The sequence below is a fragment of the Microtus oregoni genome, unplaced genomic scaffold (genome assembly GCF_018167655.1).
Source record: "Microtus oregoni isolate MIOR12 unplaced genomic scaffold, Mior012 000137F_ref0000512, whole genome shotgun sequence".
NCBI lineage: Eukaryota > Metazoa > Chordata > Mammalia > Rodentia > Cricetidae > Microtus > Microtus oregoni.
In genome coordinates, this window is record NW_024544787.1 from 81163 (window position 1) to 100798 (window position 19636).

Consider the following 19636-nt stretch of genomic DNA (forward strand, 5'->3'; position numbering starts at 1 on the left):
AACTAAGACACTTCTCTGTTCTATTCTTTCTGACAGTTAATCACCCTTTCCATGGATAACCTTGTTCATAGGGCCGATAAATTTTCTCCTTGAAACCTACCTTCTCATCTAACTCAAAAAACAGGTGCCTATGGTTTCCAGGATGGCATTTAACCTGATGCCTCTCCATCCACACCTCCCACTGAGCATGAGCCCATCAGCTCCTAAACTCTTCCCTCCTCCACACCACCCTATGTCCACACAAAGCTGTCAGACATGAACTGGCATCCATATACCTAGAGTGTGGGATCTTTGGAAAGAAGCTTCACACTAGCCCCTATTATCCATATATCCAACGAGTCTGAAATGTTTGGATCAGTAGCTCTACTCAAAGCCCCCTCACCTGGAGTTGCCTTAGTTCAGACTCCTCCCCTGAGAAAGCCCACAAAATGATGACTTCTTCCTATCATTTTTAGCCTCTGCTCTGTGCTAGAAAGCTATCCAGGAGTGTGGTATCTGTTAAACCTTGTTTTGTTTTTGTTTTTTCTAATTCAGTTTGATTTGGTTTGATCTGGATAAGTGGAGAGGTTTATTGGGATGCAGAGACTTTTCATTGTTCATACAAGTAATTAACTTTTCCAATATTCTATTAAACTATGCTTTTATTTGTATACTGATCTTCTATGTGGTTGTTATATTTCACAATAAGCTTAACTGAAAATTAAGGATACTTCAATAAGTCAAACTTTAAATTTAATTTCATACCATCATATAATGTTCCACTGCATTTAGACAATAATGTTTTTAAAAAGTTAAAATATATATTTCTGTATTAATTTATTTTCCTAGATAGCTTTAAGTGTTAACTTGATACAGCTTGCCTTTATCACATTATATTATGGGCATGTCTGGGAGGATCTTGATGTATGAGGGTCTAATCTCTTGTGGTCAGTATTGTCCCAAGACAAATAGGCCTGGGATATATAAAAAAGCTAGCTAAGCAAGGGTTTGCTAGCAAACCAGGGCAAACCAACAAACAAGTCCTTCATGGCCCCTGCCTCAAGTTCCTGCCCTGACTTCTTTCAGTGTTGGATTGTGAAGTCAAATTAAACTTTTCCTTCTCAGATTGCTGTGGGAGTGATCCCACAAGAGTGGATCTGGTTCACTTTGAGTAAAGGTCAGAGAGTTCAGGCCTATTTGATGTTTGAGTGTCATATATCAATCTGTTGATTTCATTGGTTAAGCAATAAAGAAACTGCTTGGCCCTCATAGGTTAAAACATAGGTGGGTGGAGTAAACAGAACAGAAGACTGGGAGAAAGAAACTGAGTCAGTGAGTCGCCATGATTCTCCCACTCCAGGCAGACGCAGGTTAAGATCATTCCTGGCAAGCCAGTTCATGGGCTACACAGATTATAAGAAATGATCTACTCCAGGTGCGAGAGTTAGCCGAGAAAAGGCTAGATATAATGGGCCAAGCGGTGTTTAAAAGAATACAGTGTCTGTGTAATTATTTCTGGTAAAGCTAGCCATGCGGGCGGCCGGGTGCCGGGTGCCAGGGGACGCAGCCTGCAGCTCTTATTTCAACAGAGTGGTACCCAGACGTGATGGACGAAATCCACTTAAAAACCTGAGAAGGCTTAAAAATAAGGGAGAGAGAGTTTAACACAGATTTTTGCTCTTTGTTGGTGGCATGCTGTAGAGAGATTTCCTGATTGGGCATCAGCAGCAGAAAAAACACTGCATCATTTTAAAGCGCAGCTTCTTGGGGCTGTGCTGCCAGCATGAACTCTGGCTTTAAAGCATTTCAATGGATTTTATGGGACTGGATGTTTGTGTTCCCACTTGGGATCAGAAGGAGAGTGCTCTGAGACCATGCCGATGGCTTAGCACTCCCTGCCTGCACCTGGCACCTGGGCAGACAGCGGAATCAGGCTTAGGCAGGCGGGAGAGCATGGCGTGTTTTCAGACTGTGCAGTGCTCTGCATGTCAGATTTGGCTGTAACTTGGATGAAAAGAATTTCTGTGCTGCATGCTCAGTCTCAGAATTAAAGTGCTGAGTGCCACTCCTACCTGGCGGCCCCAGAGCTAGCACAAAATGGTACGTCCTCCATTTTGAAATTTTCCTGACTCAGCAGCAGGAAAAATCTGGCTGTTTTAAAATGCTGGCTTTCTGGGCTGTGCCGCCATTGCAATCTCTGTCTGGCTCCTGTGGGAGAAAGAGCTTTTGAATGGAGCATTTGGAGTAAAGTGCTATGATTTGTTTGATGACAACTAGACTGTTGTGTGCCTAAAAGGGGGACATTGCATGATGCAGCTCAGAGGCACAAGCAGCTCCACCATGTTGGACTGGGCGGGGCCAGCAGGCAGTACCTGTTTTTGACCTAGGAATGTCACAGCTTAGATTCTTAAGCGCCTAATGATTTAAAGGCGCAAATCAAAAGTGCTCCTGGATAGTAAGAAATTGCAGATTCACAATAGGACAGATTCAGACCACTAAATGAGTCACACTGTTGGATGAATGTACGTAGGCTTGAGAGAGAGAAGAAAAATAATATAGAGAATAAAGTAAATGGTTTAAAAAAAAAAGGTAAAGTCTTTAAAGAGACAGAATACAGATAGTTATAGATTAAGAGAAATAAAATAAAAATAAGCCACATAAAAATGGAAAATTCACAGAGAGTCTGGATTATGTACATTGTGTTTTCTTTAAAATTTTTGACTGTGAAGGAGCTAAGTACAGAGAGACATTTCATTACATGGGCTGCCAAGCTAAACCAGAATGGATATAAGGGTATTACGATTTCAAAATTTGGGTCTAAGGATATGATGCTTTGGAGAGGGTCTTCTTTTGTTTTCACAGAGGACCGGACCCTGTGGATTGCATCTATCCCGATATGGTATGATAAACCATGACCTCCCGAAAAGTTCCTGTGAACACCCTCAAAAAATTACTTCACTCAACTGCCAACTGAGATAAACCTGGCACACAGGTTACACCCTAAATGATCTGATTGACAGTGCCCCCATTCAGCAGGAAGCAGTTTGGAGAGAAAAATCTGTGCCCATGTTCCGAAAATATTGTTTATAAATGTTCTTTTACATTTAAAGGGGGAAATGATATAGGTATGAATAATTTGCATTGTTATGGATTTTAAGGTCAATTTTGTTATATGTATATGTATTTCTGCTCTTGATTAAGGTATTGTGATTGTGTAGTTCATTTTTAAAATGTAATGTATAATTAGGAAATATAGGTTGTTGATGGATAATCATAAATAATAGTCAAGTTTGTAGTCATGTTACTTAGATTTTCTAGATATATAAAGATATATTTCAGATAGGCATTCTTCATATCTCTCAAAGGCTACAGAATATGGCATTTAAAATATTGTGATAACTTAGGACTTTTCATGACAATGAGACACTCTGCTCCTGGCAGCACCAATCTACTTCAAGAAGAAGATGGGCATCGAAAAGGATCCTTATGGAGTTTGATAGCCATTTGGGCAAGAAACTACTTTTGCCTGGACTGATTCATAAACTGGAGACAAAGAACCCGCAGAGAGGACTGCTGAACTTGCCTAAAGGTGAGATGGTCTTTTGGGGTTCCTGACTCATGAAAGAGTCTGTGAGACATTCTGCAGGATACAGCAGAAAGTGACTGAACTGTCTTTGGAATTTCCTGCTTGATGAAAATGTCTGGTAGATACTATGGGCCTGAAGGCTGAAGATGGATGCCCCAACCATACAAAAGAACTTTTGGTGACTGTCCAGGCAGTGAGAAGTTTTTGTCATTTCTAGAGTTTTCTTATTTCTTGTTTACTTAGGTAGTATTATATCCTTCTGGAGTCTTTGATGGAGTTGAAGAATAAATAGATAATTATAGTTTTCCTTAGTTATGATAAAAGATAAAATAGATATAAATATTGTAACTGTAATTCTTACTTGATAACTGTTTTGCTATATGTAATTTTACTATGTTAAAGTTAAAACCTTCCTTTTTTTGTTTAAACAGAAAAAGGGGAAGTGATGTGGGAGTGTCATATATCAATCTGTTGATTTCATTGGTTAAGCAATAAAGAAACTGCTTGGCCCTCATAGGTTAAAACATAGGTGGGTGGAGTAAACAGAACAGAAGGCTGGGAGAAAGAATCTGAGTCAGTGATTCGCCATGATTCTTCCACTCCAAGCATACGCAGGTTAAGATCATTCCTGGTAAGCCAGTTCATGGGCTACACAGATTATAAGAAATGGTCTAGTCCAGGTGCGAGAGTTAGCCGAGAAAAGGCTAGATATAATGGGCCAAGCGGTGTTTATAAGAATACAGTGTCTGTGTAATTATTTCTGGTAAAGCTAGTCCTGCTGGCGGCCGGGTGCCGGGGACGCAGCCTGCAGCTCTTATTTCAACACCTATTCTTGCTACTTTGAGGCTATTGAGAAGAAGTTTGACTTACAGTGTGGCTACTAAGATATGTATCTTGAACTAGGGTATGGTGACATGGTCTTTAGGGTATTAAGATGGCTCACAGAAGAGGATCCATTTTATCTTGACTGAAAATCAGAAAGTTCCGCCCTATTCTTGCTCCTTCAAGGTTATTGACAGGAGATTTAACTTAAAGTGTGGTTACTAACAGGATATCATGATGTTGGGTGTGATTATTAGGTGTTTGGGGTATTAAGATGGTAACCACTTTGTTTGTTCTTTGTATTATACAAAAGAGGTCTTTTGCTTTTGTTCCCTCCTTTGAATTGGAGTATTTAAAGATCTTAAAAAATAAACCCAGGTATATTCAGTATTCACTGGATTGCCCTCCTGATTCTATTCTGTGTCTATGACTTTTTCTTTCATATCTCTGTTCATTCTACCTAAAATTTCTAATCTGCATATCTCTACCCAGGAATGTGTGAATCTATCAAAGCTGGACCATGACAGGTTACTTTTGGGCACACTGTTTTATCACAGTAACTGAAAATTAACCAGAGCATCTATGTTTTTGCTATTCCTGACTCCTTTTCATCTTGGACATTCTAATTTCAATCATTTTCCTTTGATGGTACAGATTTGTTAAGATCAATATTCTGCCAGTGCTTTGGATGTTGGATTGGATACTTGCATTTTATTCATATAGTAAAATAAAGTTTTGTGCTGTATGCACTGCTGTACATTCAAATTGATACCTTAGTAAAATCAAGTGATAGAATAGCTTTAGTTTTTATTTCATGTAATTGTTGGATATACTGATTTTCTCTGGTTCTATTGATAAATGAATAAGCATATATTATTTCTTATTAATCACCTGTCTGATATATGTTTTACATGAAAATTAACATGATTTAGAGTAAATATCAGAGTTTTTCTTAGGTAGCTTAATTTTCTAAGAGGAAAAAAATGAGAAAATATGATATATTTTGGGTTTTGAACCTGAAGTTTTAGGTTCAGATCTAGATGTTGAAATTTACTGCTATCTTACTTTATAAAAGCTTCTTAGATGAATTTGAAATAATTAATTTATAAATGGAAAAAGTATTAAATAATACATTTTTCCTATTTCAGAGACTATTATACATGCTAAGAATAATGAATAAACTTCATAGAATTGATGAGAAATAGATGGTTTTACACACTATTAGTTATGTGGATATTCAATAAAATCAGGTTAATATTTTGTATAAATTTTATAAATTGATGATGAGACCATATTTTGGTATACAAGAAAGTCATATATGATGGAAATATTTAAAATATATTACTAATAATATATATGTTCCTAATAGTGTATATGTATGTATGTATATATATGTTGATCAAATTGTTCTGCTTCTCTTTGACAGTTATATGCTTTTTTAGAATGTAACTGTTAAAAATCTCTTGTATCTAAATGAAAATAATATCTTACTAAAGCTGCATGTTCTATGAGTCTCAAAAGGGACAATTAGTTCTGTGCCAGGAAAATAGTATTTGGTACACATCTATGTTAGTCTTTACAATGAATATTAAGTAAAAAAGAATTATGATAATAAAATATAATTACAGTATTATTCCATAGACATGAAATCAAGTAAAGAAATTAAATTTCAAATAATATGAGTATAAAACTTAAGGAGTTGAGGGGAAGTATTTTATTTCCTTTTTAGTACACATATAATTTGTTGAAAGTTGACTGATTAGCTTATTAGATATTTATTTTCTACTGTTTCCTTCAGAGTTTGGTGACTTGACAAGACACAGCCTTCCCAATGATTCAACATAGAGAATATTTACAATGAGCTCTAAATAGAGAGAAACAAGGAAGGATAGTCTTTCTAGGCAGCACCGATCGCCAGGGGTGAGTTTGCCTTCTAATGGATCTGAGTGAAGAAGCCAATTTTGGATAAGTCCTCCCAATTCTTTATATGGAAAAGGTTATCTACACACACACACACACACACACACACACACACACACACCTCTGCAGGTCAGATTTCTTTCATTACTTTGGTCTTTCTTTAGTTTTCCAATTATTTCTTACCATATTATGCCCCATATAACCAGAAGAGGAAGAAGAGGAGAGGGAAGACAATCAATTGTTAAATTAGGGAGAGAGCAACTGGGACTAAAAATGATAATTATAATTTAATTTCAAAAAATAAAATTCTTTTAAAAAATCTAAGGTAAAACATTTATTCACAGGGGAATAACTATAAGAGAAAGGAAAGTAGTTTTTTTTTTCAATAAGAAGGACACTGTGTCCGTGAAATCTGCAAGCCCATTAAACTTTAGTTAAAATGGACTTTTCTCTTATAAAGAAGAACAAACAACCCCGAGAATGAACTGAGTGTTAAAAATGAAGCAAAAACAGTGATAGGATATGTAAAATAAGATGCTAAAAATAATCACTCTAACGTCTGCCTATTTTCTGGAGAAACCTCTCAGCTCAAGCTGAGAATGCATCAAATGAAAGGAGAGAACGAGGAGGATTTATCAAAACTTCAATTAACAAATATGATTCTACAGCTGATCATTAAGGATAACTTAAGCTGATAATTTTTGACTGTTCCAGTTAATAATTCTTGAGACAAAGGATGGAAACTTGGATCATTAGTGCATGGATGTGTCATAGATAAACAAAGGAGGCATCCACCATGTTTGTCTAAGGCAAGGTGAAGGAAAGAATACCTATTCAGTAAACCATTTTCCAGGGGTAATTTCTTTTTTCATTACTATTATTCAGGAGCACATGTCTTAAGTAAAATTCTACACTGTCAAAAACAAAAACGAAAAAAAAATTCAGGAATAATTTTTCTGTTCCCCACTGTGCTACAGAAAGCATGATTGTTAGGAAAGCAGATTTGCCTGTGAGTGAGACCAAGAAAGGATCTGAAGCTTAGCACCTTGATTTAGATTCACTTCCAGTTTTCTGAGACTGACAGTTTCTCATCCATCTGGATAGAGAAATGGCAATGTTGCATATATTTAACCCCATTAAAATCCAGGGGGAAAATGCATAGATGTAACTCATAGAGACAGTGTCCTGGTCATTTAACAATAACTTCCTGAGTAATTGCCACATGATCTCTACCTGCAAGCCACTTTACTTCATGCATGCTTTCACTATTTAGTCCTACAGAAATACTGTTCTAAAATTATCATTTTGCAACAGGACTGATTGTAGGCCAAAGAGTGCATTTATTTTATCAATATTGACACAGTCATGGTTCAAACATTGTCTCTGATTGTAGTACTGAAGCAGAGTATCCACATAAAATAGAGTTTGTCTTATTGTTTAGAATGAAATCACATTATATGGCATGTTCTGATTATGATAGCTTGCACAACAGTATTTAAATTATGCTTCCTTTCCAAAAGTAGTTTCATTAATTTGTTCTCAATTAACAAACTTTCACACTGAGATTATAGATTCTCTGTTGGTGTTAGTCTATTTACTCTTCAGTTTACACTTAGCACAGCTAAATCCTGCCTCATTCCAACAGTGTGTATAAGAAGAAAACCAAGACTCATCATTGTATTTCTTTTCACTTTCTATTCTTCTGGTTAACCCATTATTCAGCATTCTTGATGCCGTCAGCTAGGGTGATCCTTAGTCATGAGTGAAAAACATCACCTGATCCATGATTTGAACTGCTTGAGTTAACATTTATCTTTCTTTACTGTAGGACAAAATCAAGATACATGAATGCTAAAGTCAACATTTTATTCTCATTTATTTTATTGGCATGTGTCTTAAAGAACCTTGGGGCAAGCCTTGTCCAGAAAAGTATCCAAAACACCTCTCACCAGGACTTGAGAATTCTCAGCAGATATTAGGTGCTAGCTCTAAATTTTTACTGTAAGTCAGAATGACAGTGTCTAGTACGGAAAAAAATATAATACAGACTTCAAATTCTGAGAGAAGTATGCTGTTTGTCTTTCTGTTGCTATAACAAATACCAGAGACAATCAATTAATTTTGAATCATAGTTTAGGAAGTATCAGTTCATGATTGATCAATTGGCCCATTAATTTTGAACTATAGTGATCCAACACATTAGGACTGGAAAGGAATGGAACAATAATGTTGTTCACCTGTTGCCCAGGAAGGAAAAAGCTACCAGAGAGCATCCCATAATCCCCTTCAGGAGCACATTCCCAGTGACCTAAAACCTTTCTACTCTGCCTCATTTCTTAAAGATTTTGTGACATCTGAGCAATGCCAAGAGGGCAACCAAGCTTTTGAGAAACACACAAGATCCAGACGTTGGGTGTTTTCACATAAGGAAAAAGACCAGGGACGGGGGCACTCCTGACATTATTTTGATCTCTGATTTGTTTAATACTCTTTTACCTTAAACAAAGGCTATGTAGCTCCACATTCCTTGAAAAATTTTCATCAGGCACATGATGGCAAAAACAAAAGACAAATATTTCACAATAAAAGTCAAACCAATATTGATATGTATTGGCCATTGCAAATACATTGTTTACATTATTTTATTTCACATCTTCAGATTTCAAGTTTATTTTTGATGGATATTACTTTACATTAAGTTTAATTTTATAGAAGAATCAGTAGGACATGGAATTGCTATAATGATCACAGAACAAAAATGAGAAAGGTACAACTTGTCATTTAAATATTCAAGATGGCAGATACTTTATAGAGCTATGTTGATTTATATTTTAAAGATTTGCAAATAATCTTTTCATTAACCTTCTTCCAAGAAATTAGCCTTTTCTATTAAGTAGTGATGTGGACCCTTTTTAAAAACTCATTCAACGTAATAAGTCTAAACAAAGAATCATTTCAGTTTCTACATAATGATTTTGGGAGTACCTTTCTTATATTTTCCTTCCTGCCATATCCTTGAAACACAGAGATAGATTTATTTAGCTGGTAATGAGGATTTGGAAAGAGAATGATTCTTCTGAATAATGATGGTTCTTTAGTTTTCACTTGCTTTTTATTGTACTAAAATAATTTTTGAGGTGAGTAATGGCATGGATGTCAAAGTATTCTACTTTATTTTCATTGTACCTCTCTCTATTGTAAACCAATCTCCAGTATTGGACTTTTTGCTTGTTATTACTGATACTAATGATGAAATACACATTAACTACAATCACTACTGACATTTTTAAGATTCAACTTACACAATAAATAATAATGTATATTTCCATTGGAAAGAAATCACTTATTACTGAACAAATTAGATTATTTTTAATAATATTATTATACACTATCTGTTTAAATAAAAAATCATTTGCACTATGTCATCACATGAGCTTTCCATGTTGAAATTCAGCTTAAGATTATGGTCCTTGACTCCGTGGCAGTATTTCTGAAAGCAGCTATGTGAATTCATATTCGCAAAGTCAAATCATCTAAATTATTCTGTCCTCTCTAACTACCAGGCATGATGTCAGGAATTTTAACAGTAAAGCACATTATTAACAAAGTACTTACTACCATGCTCCTTTTAAATTAAGAGCTGAAATATAAGAAAAAACATTAGTAAATACAGGTCAAGAAATCAGTGGACCCCTTTTGCCACCAGAACTTCTTCTGATGGATAACATTACTAATGCTTTGTAGCTGTCGAGGCATCGGTGACTTGATTACAAATTTTGGTCAGCATTTTAGTTATATTATGACCTTGAGTGCATCATCTTTAAGATATGAAATCAGTATAAGTGTATTGTGATTATTATATAAAATGATTATTTATAGATATTTTAGAAGCATTAAAATGTTCTAAAAATATATTATTATTCATCCATTTATTGGTATTAAGTATATGTTGAACAGCTAACACTTTAAGATGCTGATTTATTTATCAGATCACTGAAACTCTCTCCTTAGATTCTTTAGATCCTACCACACTCCAGCCCTGTGTCCTGATTACCTGTGACTCACCCTTGAAATCTTATTAGATGGTATTTTTGCATGTCTGTTCCAATGTATGTCCCTGTCCATGGAAAAGTGATCATTCACTCTGTAGTATTGCTATTCTCTTACTTCCATGCCTATGTTTTTATATTTTTAAAGGATGTTTCTTAGATTTGTAAGTTGCTTACACTTGAAGGGTACAGTATACTTATATCTCGATTTCTAATGGCCATAGAGAGTTCTGAGTAATTTGGGATGTTTAATGGAGGAAAGCAGAAGAGTCAGCTGGAAGTTATAGCCCAATATATTTCAGTTTAATGTTTATATTATGAAGGCATCAGGTGACCCTTCAACCTATGTTTCCATACAACATAAATTACATTCTCTAGGCAATCTAAACAACAAATCACATGATTCCCTGGAATTTTCTTTATGATGATTTAAGAAATTTACTAAAGATAATTTCTTCTCAAGGAGGCCTTAATGAAGCATTAACAGATAGCAATAATCTGTTACAAGGGGAATAATTCAAAGTCTAGAATATAATGGTAGCATATATTGAAGACACGCTCAGCTTAAAGACAAAATATATGAGCAAAATTTCCAAGTTTCTAGTTTCACTAAAATCTCTTTATAACATAAAATCAAAATGCACTGAGGACTTGTTAGTCTCTGACATTTCCTAGAAATAATATATAGCACAGAGAAAACAAAAAGCTTTTCCAAACTCTCTACAGAATCAACATTTGTTGACTTTGTGCTGTAGAACAGCTGTGGAAACAGCCAACAGAAGCAATGCTGGCTCTGATGAGTCAGTGTGCCCAGAAGAGACAAAACTCCCAGTAGAGAGGGCAGGAATCAACTATTAGTAGTTTTCTTTTTTGTAGAAATATTGCCTCTGGATAGTTGAGGACAAGAAAATGGTTAAGAGGCAAAGAATTTTGTTCCAATGCAGTAACCCATTTGAAACAAAAGTCCTTCTTCCTTATTCATGTTCTCCCATTAATGCCACTTTTCATTCTAAGTAATATTTATTAATAATTTTCTAATTTTTTGAGTCTTTAATATTTCCTCTTCTCCTCTCTCTGTCTTTATGTCTCTCTCTGTGTATGCATCTCTATCTTCATTGCTCTATCTCTATTTTTATTTCTATCTATCTCTATCTCAAATTCATGGCATCTTTTTCTTTGATTCATGGAGGAAGCTGTCAGATCCTGTTCAGCTCAGAGCTTCTGGGCCCTATGTCTGATGTTCATGATATCTTTAGCAGTAGTGAATTTCCTTCCATGGCTCTTGAAAAACCAATAGGCATAGTAATAACCCTTGTTTTGAACACTACTTATTGACAACACAAGAAATGCTTTCTCCTACCTAGCATTGGGATTTTTGTTAGGCTGTGGGATCATTGTCAATTCAGATGTGAAGGTTTCATTTGTATGTGTATTGTGCATGTTTGTATATGTATATATAGTCTTACATGTGTTATAGCTATTCTAGGTAAATAAATATAGTATAATTTCTTATAACTTCTTCAGCCATCATTACTGTTATTTTCCTTCCCCTACTTCTGTGTTTATTTTCTTCTTCATTCCTTAAATAAAACATTCTCTCTTTACAAAGTGAACAGGTAACATTTTTATACCACAGTTAAGCGACTTGATTTTTTTCTTGATGGTTATATCTAAATTCCCTTAAGTTTGATTCTTATTAGGTCATTGCAAAAAAGTGGCCTCTTTTTACCTAAAAGTAATGTGTGCATTTGACTATGAAATGGCTTAGAGGAATATATAGGAAAGTGTACACAATCCAATTTATCCTTACTAGTTTTCTTGGTTTTCTCCACAGAAGTATATGTAGTTATTGCTTTATCATACCAGTTTCTAATGCCATTCAATACACATAAACAGAGATATGTGAACACAGAATTATGTATAAAGGAAGACATAGATAATAAATATATATGGTTATATATGTGTAACACAAATGGGGGCCTGATTGTTCTTGGGGTTTTTGTCCCATGCAGTACCCCACAACTGTTTAGCCCCAAAGAAAATCACATAGGTCTCCATAAATTATAAGCTGATTGGCGCATTAGCTCTAGCCTCTCACTGGCTAACTCTCACATTTGCTTGACCCATTTTTCTGATCTATGTTAGCCATGTGGCTCAGTACCTTTTTTCAGTGGGGCAGATGACATCCTGCTGCTTCGGTGGTCTGGACAGGAGTGGAAGCAATCAAGGTCCTCCTTCCCAGAATTCTCCTGTTCTCATTGCATCATTTTTACTTCTTGTCTGGTTTTCCCACCTATACTTCTTGCCTGGCCAATCAGCTTTTATTTAAAACATGATTGACAGAATATAGACAACTCTCCCACACCATATATGTATAACACATCATATTAGAAATTGAGATAGGTAGTTAATAGATAGATGGTAGATAGGGATATGAAAGAGAGACAGGTAGCATTCATAAATAAGATGTCCAACTCTGAATATAATATAGCTTGTTTTTGTGAATAGAGTAGATTAGATTGAAGGTAACCAAATTAGAAAAGTTTGAGAAATTTTACTTTTATAAGCATAAGAATATCTGGCAACCAAACCATGGCCATATGTTCTTAATAAGTGAAGAAGTCTGTGATAGCTCTGGAGCAGGAGGTACTCCTTGCAATATCTTTGATCAGTCCATTGGTTCTTTTGCACATGACAGGGTAACATAAATTCATATGCAATGTAGTACCTTTGTAAAGAAAAATCTGCAGTTCCCACTAGTGTAAGTATATGTTAATTCTATTTGTTAATGTAATTATCTTACAAAAAAACCCTAAAACCACTGAAACAAGCTTACAATGTTTTGTTCTACCTACGCCTTTAGTAATTACCACAGATAATTAAAGACATCCGTTTCTTTCAGTGTTATTTTCTCCCCTTGCCATTGCTGCATTTTGTTCTTCTTCTTTCTCTCCTTTCCATTATGTAGTGTTTATCCATTGATTGTTACATTTCTTCTTCACTTAAAACAACTTGGAGATTGCTATTTGTATAATGTTGTTTATTTTTAGTTGTGTGTGCATGTATGTATATATGTGTGCACATGGTGTACTGATATGCTTAGGTGGATTACATGCCTGTGTGCACATGCACAGAGGCCTAAGGAGGATGCTTCATGTCCTGCTTTATTACACACATTATTTTGTTTTTCTCACCAGCTGGAACCAGGCTGTTGCCTAGCAAACACTGGAATTTCTCCTGTATCCATGCCCCAGAACACTGGGATTATAGGCTTGCACGTGGCCACACTTGCCTTTTATATATGTTCTTGTATCCAAACTCAGGTCTTCATGCTTGTGCAGCAAGTGCTCTTACCCATCTACCCAGACAGTTTTGTCCATTTTAAAATTTATATTTTATATAAAAATTATATTTTAATTTACAGATGAAGATGTGTGAACAGCCAGACCCTCACTCATGAATGGTTGTTTCCAGAATGCAAGATAAACTATATTGCAAGGATAATATTGTGCATATTATTATAACAATTCTTACAAATATATTGTCACATACTATTAAATGCTGAATTGTGGACTCTAAGTATATTTATCAATTTAATTGTTTATATCAAGATTATGAACTTGCATTACATAATTTATGCATAGGAAATATTTTATGTATATTCATTAATTAATCAGTTACTTGTATGAGTGAATGTGTGAAGTAATGCAAGCCATGGCATGCATGTGGAGATCAGAGAGTGAGTTTTCTCTCTTCACATGATAGGTTCTGGGGATCATATCAGATGGCCAGGTTTAGAGGCAAGCACTTTTAACATCCTGAATCATCTCCCTGGCACCAATTAGTTTGTTTTCTCTTTCCTTATTATTGATTAAATTTGTTATTTTACATTTTTATATATGTGTATATTAGTTATTACTCTTACTCCCCACTCCAATTAAGAACTAACCCTTCTCTATAAATTCCTTTTCCATATTGATAGCTTTTCATTTTGTTTTGTAATCCACTGAGTATAGCTAAGGCATTTAAACCATGTAACCATGGATTTGAAACAATTCATTGGAGCTTGATAGGATCACCAGTGGGTATACAACTGAAGGGCCCATAGGGCCTTATTCATCTATGCTGAACTATCTGCTACTGAAAGTTTCTGGGTAAGTAGGAGTCATTGTTGTCACTAGTTTATTCTTCACCAATAATTTCTGCGTTTTTAAAAAATTTGAAATTATTTATACTCATTTGAAATTTAGCATGAACCTCAATTTTTAACCTATGAGAACCTATTGCAATAAATTATATATTTAATTTGTAGTGTCAACATGACTAGTTAAAAATAAAAACAAAATTTAAGAGAAAAAATTATGCAGAGTACAGTACAGTGGAACATCATTGTCATCCTAGCATTAAGAGAAGGAGGCAGGAGGGTCTTCTGTTATAGGCCTACCTAGGTGGAAGAATGATAGTCTGTCTCAAATAAATACTAAAATTATAATAAATATACATGATAAAATTCTAGTCAGATATAAGGAAAAATAAAATCATGCAATTTCTGCATAAATCATATACTGAAGTAACGTAGACCTAGAGAGAGAAATGCCACATATTCTGTTTTTTGTAGCTCCTACCTCCAAATCTTCACTATTCATCTAAAATTATGAATAAAAGTCATCACAGTTGATAAACTGTAGATTAAAGCTACAATGTTAATTATCAGAATTTGTAGATGTATTGGAAGAGAGCCATGTCTGTATTTTTTATTACCCTGCAAGGCATCTGAACTACAAATTTCATTATTTAAGTCTGAAATGAAATGAATATATTTGTATGTGTATCTTTCCCTGTGTATAAAATTTATGAATTATTTAACAGCCATTTAAAGGAAGATATCTAAATTAGATCTCTCTTGTCTTTTGATGCCTTATATTATAGTTATGCTGGATTCAATTCAAAGTATTCTTGAGATTGAACAAAAAAGTTAAAAGGAAAAAAGAAAAAATTTAATTTGTATATTTGAAAGTAGTTGAAAGTGGATATCATTTCCTAGGTATGCAAATGAAAGAAAAAGTTTGTTTGTTTGTTTTTATTTAATTTAGATGTATTAACTTACCTGTTCTTCCAACTGGAGAAAACAAAGCAAAGCAAAAAGCATCACTTCTCTATAGCTAATACTATTAATTTTCAGTTTAAGAGCCTAAGGCTTATGAGAATTCTTATAAACTGCTGAGTTCCCTGTGGGAAATATTTAGTGATTAGGACACTTCAGAAACACACATAGAATCTATGGATTATAACGTAATAGCCTTAAAAGAAGACAAAGCAATAGCAGCTTAAACACACACACACACACACGCACACACACACACACACACACACACACAGATAAATGCAGAAAGAGAGAAAGAAGAGAAAAGAGGAGAGAGAGAGAGAGAGAGAGAGAGAGAGAGAGAGAGAGAGAGAATATACCCTGCACTCTGCAGTAAACTGTCCTCAGGAAATCATGGCTTCTCCAGTTATTCTTTATTTGCATTTCAGGCAAGAAAGAGGAAAATTAGCATAATCCTGCTCCTTCCAAAGCTTTTCCTTTTCTATTCTGTAATGGATTTTTTCCCTTTAATTACAACTTATCATCGCATCAAAGGCTGAGCTAGTACTAATTTAGCTGTCCGGTCTCTTTAGCACAGATATCAAAGAAAGAGGAACTCCAAGGAACTTTGAGAAAGCCGATTCACAATATAAATTTCTGGATATTTACCTCTTATAGAAAGATCAAAACATTTCAAATGACATGAAACAACTAACCAGACATTCTGTATTCCTTTATATCTTCCAGTTTTTTTTTATCGTAAAAGACAAAATAAAAAGCAATTAATACTTTTGACACTGGGAAAAATACTTTTACAAGGACAAATGCCTTGGTGAAAATTATTCAGCAACAAAATCTTTTGAATATACTTGGCCATGAAAAAAAGTTTTAAATGACTTTTTTTCCCATTTTCAGAAGAAAATAATAGAAAACTATCTGGCTCAGAGCACATTTTCTGCCAGGCTTTGCAAATTGTCTTGAGATAATTTGTATCACCTAAAAATAATTATTTTCATTTCTTTTTAAAACTAAGTATTTCTTTTCATTTTAAATGCACGATGCACAAATGTTTCACCGGCACATATGCATGTTCGCCATGTCCATGGAAGCATGAAGTGGCTGTTAAACCACCTGGAACTGAAATTATGGGTGATTTTGAATAGCCATATGGGTGCCAAACTCATGTCTTCTGGAAGAGCAACAATCACCTTAACCACTGAGCCATCTTTCTGTCCACGTATTTTCTTTCTTAGTGAACCAAGAGTATAAATGGAAACCAATAATATCATTGTTTTCAAAGAAACATAGATAGTTTATATGAGATTTGTAGGTCATTTAAGATTTACTGTCTAAGATAATTACAGAACAATTTTGTGAAGTGGATATCCATTTTTAAAATGAAGATTGAAAGTATAGATTAAATTTTCATTATTTTAGAAATTAAATAAAAGTAGGCTTGAAGAGCAGTTTTTGAAACTCTATGATATGCTTTACTACATTATACTTTTTTTTTTCAAAAGGTTGTTTCTCATTATAGAAATCTACAACTGGTCAAAATGTAAAAACCAACTGACTATAGGGTTCCCAGCCCCAACTAATACATCTACAATGCAGTATAGTAGTAATACATCTACAATGCACCTAAGCTCAGGAAAAATCAGAGAAGAGGGGGCAGAAAAATTATAAGAGCCTAAGGACTAGGATGCCTGATGCAAGATAGTGTATTCTATATTCATTTTTTTCCAATTTAACTTTTTTTTGATCCTTTGTGGGTTTCCTATCGTATACTTTGATCACACTCATCTCCCCTTCCCTTCTCAAACACCCTCTACCACTGGAACCTCCTTTGCAGGACAAAACAAAATAAAATTTGAAATAAAAGAGAAGAGAAACAAAAAAGAAAAATATCTTGCCATGGAAGCTGTACTGGGTCGCACTGAGTCACATAGTATACTCTTTCTTTAGTCCATATATCATTACTTGTAAATATTCATTGCAATGAGTCAGTAGCCTGGTTGGAGGCCTCTGGTATTTTGGCTATACCATAGTTACTGGGTTCTCACTGGGCTTTTCTTGGATATCCTGTCATGGAGATCCTGCAACTTTGGGTCTGCAGGAACAGCCCCTTAACATGTTTTAGCAGATCATAGATGGAATGGATGATGGGATGGGGTAACCCATAGCTCTGGTTCTAGGTTTGGGAGATTCCTGGATTGGTAAACTCTCCCTTATTCTCAATACCAGAGTGAGCTTTCTAGTATTATTTGAACTAGTTCACCCTATGTAGTCAGGAGTAAGAGATGGGTCTTATACTGCTCTCATGTCCTCTGGTCTGACTCACTCACACCTCCAGTACTAGAACCAGCTATACTGTACTGCCTAGACAAGGTGTAGGGGCTACTTTGCAGAGTGCTATAGCTGGTAAGAGGTGGGGCCAGGTCTCTTGCTCTCATGATCTCAGGGTCAGCTCTCCCACCTGCCACAGGGTTCAAAGGTGGGAATGGCCTCTCTCTCCCTTGCCTGTGCCACCCACCATATGACAGATGAGGGGCAGGAACAAATCTCTCACACTGACATTCTCAGGGCCAGCTACCTATACACCAGTGACAGGGTCAACTCCACTGCGTTGTTCAAGTAAAGTACAAGACCAACTCTGCAAGAGTGCTTCGTCTGGTGAGTGATAGGGTCATTGCTCTTGCCTGTTTGAGGTAGTAAGGGGGAAGAGGGGAGGGCATCTTTTCCTCATCCTTGCCACTACATGACAGATGAGGTGTGGAATCAGTTCTCTCACTTTCAGGGCCTCAGGGCAGGCTTACATCCCTGCCAGCAGGATTAGTACTACTATGCTGTCCAGGCAAGGTGCAGGTCATGATCTCCTGAGTGCTACACCTAGTGAGGGGCAAGGGCAGTTCTTCCACTGTCATGATATGGGGTCAGCTTTCTTACATGCTATAGGTAGTAAGGGATGAATGGTAAGGGGAGGTATCTTTCTCCTGCCCATGCTGCTGCATGACAGAATAGTAGTGGGACCAGCTCTCCCATGCCCATGTTCTTTGGAATAGTATAATCTCTTTAGGAATAAGTCCCGCCCCTTGGGTGCGTGTTCACCTTGGGCTAATGTTTGCCTATAAATTTGGCGAGCCTGTTCCCAGCTGTCCCTTCTGCATTCCTGGTCTCTGCAGGAATGGTGGTTCTGTAAGTCTATTTCGCCATTAAAGCTGTATATATATTTTTACAATCTGTCTGCATTCGTTTACGCCGTTACATTTTGGCATCCAACATTGGCCTATTTTGCCCCCGACTCAAGCGGGTAGCCCACTAGCTAACACAGCACCCTCCTGGGTGCTGTTTTTTAATTCGTGACTGGGGCCCCAGTGCCAAGTCCGAGACACACTTGGCCACACAGGCCCATTCTGCCCCGCCTGCTCGCCAGAGCAATTAACCCCTCCCTGCCTGCCTTGGCTAAGTTTGGAGCTGAACCCCACTGCCTGAATTAGCAGAAACTCAAGTACCTGCGGTTTTGCAACAAAAGCTTCCACAGCGGCAGATTTGGTCTGATACAAAGTGACTTGGCCTGGCGGTGGTGGCGCCTACAGGAATTTTAATGCAGAGAGATGATATTATCTTGGAATGGATCTTTTTACCACATAAACCAAGTAAGAAACTGAAAACTTATGTGGAAAAAGTCTCTGAGTTAATTATAAAAGGCAAGCTGAGACTTCGTCAACTAGCAAGCATAGACCCAGAAGAAATTATAGTGCCTTTCACTGCTGATGAACTAAAGAAATTATGGGAAGATAATGAACCATTGGGAGACATTAATAACAACTATCCAAAAAGCAAGAGGCTTAACTTCATAAAGTTAAGAAGTTCATAAAGAACTTCTTGGCTTCTTCCTCGAATCGTCCATGATGCTCCAATAACTGGAGCCCATACATTCTATACTGATGCCAACAAATCAGGGAAGGCAGGTTACAAATCAGAAGACTTGGGTAAGGTGGAACAAAGTCCTTATAATTCTGTCCAGAAGGCGGAATTATATGCCATTCTTATGGTGCTAAGGGATTTTAAAGAACCTATTAATATAGTCACTGATTCACAATACGCAGAAAGAGTTATTTTACATATTGAAACTGCTGAATTTATACCTGATGATACAGAACTAACCTCATTGTTTCTCCAGGTTCAAGATTTGAT